The sequence below is a fragment of the Magnolia sinica genome, chromosome 13 (genome assembly GCF_029962835.1).
Source record: "Magnolia sinica isolate HGM2019 chromosome 13, MsV1, whole genome shotgun sequence".
Classification (NCBI taxonomy): Eukaryota; Viridiplantae; Streptophyta; class Magnoliopsida; order Magnoliales; family Magnoliaceae; genus Magnolia; species Magnolia sinica.
Genome location: NC_080585.1, coordinates 82280906 through 82287880, shown reverse-complemented (window position 1 = coordinate 82287880; position 6975 = coordinate 82280906).

Below are 6975 nucleotides of genomic sequence, written 5' to 3'. Positions count from 1 at the left end.
GGAAAGGGGTGTGGCCTTACTCGCCCAAGGGTAGGGGGCATTACTAGACCGAGTTTGACCAGCTCATGAATGGGTTTGCTATCGATGTGCCGGATAAGTATTGGCAGTCTATTGGCCAGGCAGATAGTGAGGTTTCTTACGCTCACTTGGATTGTGCGCCTGGGAAAGGGGCAATGTCATTTGGAGTGTACTAAACCCTAGTGATATCCAGAGTGAGAACCGTACTGATATTTGATGCTTTAGTGAGGAACTACATTGATATGTGGATGATGATTGGCATGCATGAGTTGCATTTCGCATCGCATGGCCTTGATATGGCCGATAGCATTCATGTTTTACACCGCATAGCTTTGGTACGGATGATTGAATTCATGTTCTCATCAGCATGATTCCACATTACTCTGACATTGTATTCTGAGCACGCTCATACTGCGCACACACTTACACCACCCTCTAAGCTTTCTATAAGCTTATATATGATTGATGAGTGCAGGTGATGCTAAGATGCAGCCGTAGCTTTGCCGTAGTGGGAGTGTGCAATTGAGCTTCAGGAGTTTCTGTTATCATTATCTTGTATTTCCCTTCATGTGCATTGTACTTTAAAGTTTTTATCATGGTGGATATTGTGATGGTGTTCTTATGGTTATTGTTTGTAGGTTATGCTTATGGTTATGCTCATTACGAATCAAATTGATGTTAGAAATCCTCCTTGTAGAATCCCAGGATCGGAACCTGGCGTATGGGTGCCCAGAACCCAGAACGGGGTACTACGGAGGCTGTCAGCGCCAGATTCGGTAATCAGAAATTTTGTGAGCCTAGTTTTCGAGTTTGGGATGTGACAGGTTATGTTTTAATCCTTTAACATAAAGCACATTTCCAAAGAGAGGTAAGTTAGAAAGTTGTATAGTACCTTGGCCTATTATTTTACAGTTGCTTCCATCACCAAAGGCAACTGAGCCGCCATTTACTTCTTTGATGTTTATAAATATCCCCTTGTCACCTATCATATGTCTCGAACATCCACTATCCAGGTACCATCTTGAGTGGCTAATGGCTTTGAAAGCTATGTGGACAACAAGACACTTAACCTTTGAAACCCATTTCATTACTGTTCTAGACTTAGGAGTGACTCTTGATTTTCATTGCATTTGAGAGTTAAGATTTCTCATTTCACTATAAACTCCATATTCATTTGAGTTGGATTTTAGTAGCTTTTTAAGCAAGCCAACAATTTTTTCAGTTAAGGGAGATTTATTATACTTTTGATGTTTGTAGCTGATGGCATTATTATTTTTAGGAACTTAAAAGGGTTTTGAGTTTTTGAAATCATTATGATTAAAATATCTTAAAGTCTTACCTTTAGAATTTGAGGATTCTTCTCTTACAAAAATAGGAGCAGAATCCTTAGATTTCAAAGAATTACCTTTAATATAATCCAACCCAGAATTGTCACTACATTTTCTAGACGAGGTTAACATTTTTTTCAATTTTTGGTCACATTGGGCATATTTCCAAATATCCTTAGAACTCAGAAGGGAAGAAACTTTAAGTTTTAGTTTCTCATTTTCAATTTTAAGATTTTGCAACTCAGAAGATTTAAAGCTTAAATCTAATTTTATTTTTTCAAGACAATCTGAAAAATGAGATTTTTCTAAAACTGTGTTTTCAAGTTCTTCTTTTAGTTTAACATATTTTTCTTTTTGAATTTTTAATTTAAAGGCAATTTTACAACTTTCTCTGTATAGGGCATTGTAGGCATATTGAAAGTCGTCTTCATTTTCATTTTCAGGGTCACTCTTGAGATTTTCACAGTCAGATATATTACATCTATCTGAGGAAGTGACTCTGACTATAGTCATAAGTGTGTGAGAAACGTGAATATCTTAAGAAAATGAACTCAAACTTAAGTGAATTGGGTCATTCGCTTGCAGACTAAATTTAAAGTTTCAGACCGTCAGATTCTGACCCAACTACACCCTCGGATCAGGGAAATTTCCCTATACAAGTTAGTGTACTTGTGGCCCTGATTGAGTGACGATGACCAATGAACTGAAACAGGTCCACTGCAGTCGATCCACTGATCCGATCGGTTCGAAAACATAACCTGACGTAGATCCATTGTCAGGAGACTTTTTCCGGACCGTATGCAGGTAATGGGCCTCCAGATGAGCTCCATTGGCCCGAAATAGCCACCATTTGGCTATAACCTAAGTATACCATGGCCCTGGGGCCATTAAGCTCACTTTTGAGCCTATATAAGGCCCTTAAACCCCCTCTCTCCCATGCCATACGAATTCTGTAAACCCTAAGAGAGAGAAGAGAGAAAAGAGAAGGAGAAAGTGAGAAGTGAGAGAGAGTGAGAGATAGTTGCTGGGATTTGATCCCACCGCTCTACGTATCAAATCGCCTTTCCTGTACCGCTTCATCGGCGATTCCGATTCCATTGTTGGGTAAGAAATCCTAACCCTAACCTGTTTTAGGTATTCAAATAGAGTAAATGGTGAAATAGCTAACCTATTTCATGCCATAGGTAGCCGTTGTGCCCTAGACGAAGGCTAACATTTGAACTGAGTTCGATACAAGTTAACCGGCGAAAGGTGCAGACTATAAACTTTTAGGTTATGGTTTTCAAGGCTTTCAATTCTAGTTAATGATTTATGATTGACTTGATTGCTATCACATGTGCTTAGATATGATGTTTCCGTATATTACACATATATGTAAACTATGTTGTTTTAATGCATTCTATGTGTTTGTTGAAATGTTTGATTGAATATGGAATTATGATTTGTGCTTGCCATGATTATTGATTGATAATACATGATTGTTGTATATGTGGCAACTCCTTTGTGAAAGGATTTGCTAAAATATAGGTTATAACTAATTTATTACATGTATGTTAATATGTGTAGTCTAAGTGTTTAACAAAATGCCTGAATGAGTAATTGCTTGTTGAAATGTATTTAATGAGGGTGTTGAGATAGGATTCTCAATCCCCTTATCTATAGTTACTGATTCCTTTAGGTAACCTATCTTACTACCATGTGATTTATGGATAAAATGCCTATGCATGATAACATGTGTACTATTTGTTTGATGAAATGCTCAAATGAGGTTTATATTTAGATTGGTTGTCACATGCTGTCTTTGACTATCCATGTGAATGCAAATTGTTTTGGAGTGTGATTGGGGCTACAATGTAGTCTAGGCAATCAGCAATGATTTTCGAATCAGTAGCCGAGGTTATTTCGCCACACAAGACATGTTCGATGAATCTGAGTCGTATGCTGTTTGTCAACAGTGGTTAGGCCATACGGAGTGCTTACGCGCTCCATGTCAATTAAGTCAACGTGCGCTCGTACTAGTCAAGCTTATCAAGTAACCCAATTGGCCTAATGTATGTTCACCATGTATGGACGCTACTGCTTGAATTTAAGGTACTAACTTACCAGTGAAAAGCTCGTTTAACCTTGGTACCATGATCTGCTAAGACTCATGAGCCGGGCATGGTGGTATGAGACACCGTGGTCGAACTGTCGGCCTACACTTGGGTGACAAGCCTCCCCATAGTGTCCAGTGAGCAAACCAAACTCGTGAACCGAATACGGTGGTATGAGACACTGTATTCGAGCTGTCGGCCTATGATCAGGTGACGAGCCTCTCGTAGTGACCTCAAGTATACATTAGGACTACGCTAAGGTGACGAGCCTTTCCATAGTGACTTCGAGTATAAACTAGGCATGCGCTGTTGTGACGAGCCTCTCCGTAACGACCTAGAACTGCTAACGTATGAGATTAACTAGGATTGACGATCCTAGATGGATCATTGTTTGGGTAAATGATATAAAGGGAGGTGCCTTAGCTTTCAAACCTGCTGTATGAATAAGACTAAGTAAGAACTTGGCTAATCACGTATATATGCACCGCATTGCATGTGCCTTTCTGCGTTGGAGTTGAGCACAAAGGAAGGGGTGCATGCCATAATCGTGAGATGATGTCGCAGAGGGAGTGTAGGCGAGGGTATGCATCATTAACACATATCATCCTTGCATTAACCAGAGTACTTAGGAATGCTTGTTGTATTGCTTTATCATTACTGCTTGACTGAATTGATAACATGTTAACCTTTGCTTATAACTCCACTGAATTGATCACTCACTCCCACTCTGGGACAATGTTTTAAAATACCAAGTAGACTCTGTTATAGTTGCAAATGATGATGCAACTTACGATCTGGAGCCGGCCTTCTACGATGATGAGGAGGAGTTCTCCTCCTGCAACTCTCTGACGAGTCTATGTATACCTGGAGTTGCGTCCTGTGAGGCTCGGCCATACACCTGTTGTGCACACGCATCACGAGTATAGGTCCCATGGTAATGTTTATGAGAAATTTGTTCCATCCATTCATTTTTCCACCTCGTTTAAGGTGTTGAGACTAAAATTGAAGCATATTTAGATATCAGGTGGGCCCCAGATCGATGATTTATGGGCCGATCTTACTGTCGGGCCACTTCCACAGGGATCCAAGGGCTAAAATTCGACGTGTACGGTTAATTTAGGGTCCTCAGGCCAGATATAAAGTTTTGAGCCAAATGGATGGTGAGAACCCCATGATCTTGCATTGTGGATGACTTTCAGGCCCTTTTAACTTCAGTCACGTGATTTTCTTGGATCTCTAGCATGCAAATTCTTTGATCTCGGTCCTCTAAGCTCCGTCCCTTGCCTTGGTGATTTCTGAGCATTAAATCCATACTTTTAATACCCTTTTCTAGTCCAAGCTCCTAAATTCACCTTGCAACAAAAACACAATTAAAATAGGACATTAAACAGTATCATGTGTATAAAATCAGGTAATAACTGGGGTCTAATATGTAATATTTCACCCTCAATATAATCCCTAATGAGCATTTTGCTAGTCCCGAGCAAGGTATGCAAAAAATAAGTTGAGAAATACAGGATAATTTCTATAAACTTGAGTAATTTTTGAAAAGTAGTAAAATTCCAAGATACATCAATGTTGAGCATTACCTTCTCCTAAACTCAAGCATTATAAACTTCATAGTCAAGTTCAAAGTATTAATCCATTAATTAGAACAATTCTAAACATTGAGTTCCATGGGTGTATAGTGAAACATAAACTTATCACAATCAAGGACTCAATTCTTTATTTTCATGATAACATTGATAATCAAAAGAGCATTCAGGATAACCATCCTAAACCGAAACTTGCCTTACAGTTTAGCTTTTTTACTCTTCTAGCTTTTAATTTTTCCATCGATGGCTTTCACACTATGTCAATCTTTTTTAAAGATCTTTAATAGGTAGTCGTTTTCGACGACAATTGTTTTTTTAGCTGGGCATTTATTTATTTTTTTTCTTTCTTTTCAATTCTTCTTATTGAACATGATGGACAAATTCTCTAGGTTGGTTCCTTTCATGCTTAGTGATTACTAAGTTAACCTTTCAATATCACTTAAGTTTGGGTTCATTTTCTAAAGATAATTCGCGTTTCTCACACACTTCGCTCCAGGCTCAAGTTGTGCATTTTTGGATACTATCTGGACTCGATTCCCGTGATGGTTGTCAAACCCAGTAAGGTGGTCATAACCTTATAGTTTTGTGGTCATTGGACTTTCGACGTGTGGTCTAGGTCCGATACGAATTTTCAATGTGTTCCCGGGAACAACTGGGTTTGGAGACTGATCCTAGGTTTTTAGGAAATGTTAAGTTAGTGATTCTAATGGTTTTGGGTCTTATGGTTCGTATAGAAAGTGGTTCGAGCTAATTCACCGATTAATTCAGTTTAATACTTAATTAATTTTCATCTAATTTCTACAGATTCGATCCTTAGTGATTTCTGCCTGAGGTGATACTCGGGTCTTTGTATGGATTTTTCCGAGACGTTACAATCTACCCCTTTTAAAGAAAAAATTTTATCCTCAAAATTAGTACATTTTCGTACTCCTCAAGAATCTGAGGGTAGTTCTTACGGACCTCGGCTTCTATTTCCCAAGTGGCCTCCTCCTCAGTGTGGTGAGTCCACAATACCTTCACAAGCAGAATTACTTTACTACATAGCACCCGTTCCTTCCAGTCTAAGATACACGTCGATCGCAGTACATAAGTAGCATCTTCACTGGACTGTACCTGCTCCCATTTGATAATGTGGGAAGGATCAGGAACGTATTTTTTCAGTATTGATAAGTGAAATACATTGTGCACGCCTGCAAATGGTGTGGGTAAAGCGAGGCAGTATGCTACCACACCCACTCGATCTAAAATCTGGAATGGACCAATAAATCATGGCGTGAGTTTCGCCTTCTTGCCAAATCAAAGGACTCCCTTCATGAGGAAAACCTTAAGAAACACATGATCCCCAACCTCAAACTCCAGCTGTCGCTGTGTCGTATCGGCGTAACTCTTCTATCTACTCTGTGCTGAAAGAAGTCGACGCTTGATAATGTCGATCTTCTCTGAGGTCGCTTGTACTAACTCTGGGCCAATCAAACTCTTCTCGTCAACCTCTGCCCAGTAATGCAGTGCTCGACATGAACGCCCATACAGTGCTTCATAGGGAGCCATGCCAATACTCGCTTGAAAGCTGTTGTTATTAGCGAATTCAGCATAGGGAAGACAGTCATCCCAACTGTCTTTGAAGTTAAGCGCGTATGCCCACAACATGTCTTCTAACACCTGATTTACCCATTCCGTCTGCCCATTCGTCTGTGGGTGGAACGCGGTACTGAACTTCAGTTTCACACACATTGCTTCTTGTATATGAGTCCAGAAGATAGATGTGAATCACGTTTCTCGATCCGACACGATCTCCATAGGCACTCCATACAGACGTACTATCTCCTTGATGTACAGCCTGACCAAATCGTCTGCTGAGTTTGAGACTCTAATTGTAACGCCTTAAAAATCGGGGGTCGAGTAAAAGCCCAACTCCTAAGTTCCAATGCATCACTTATGCAA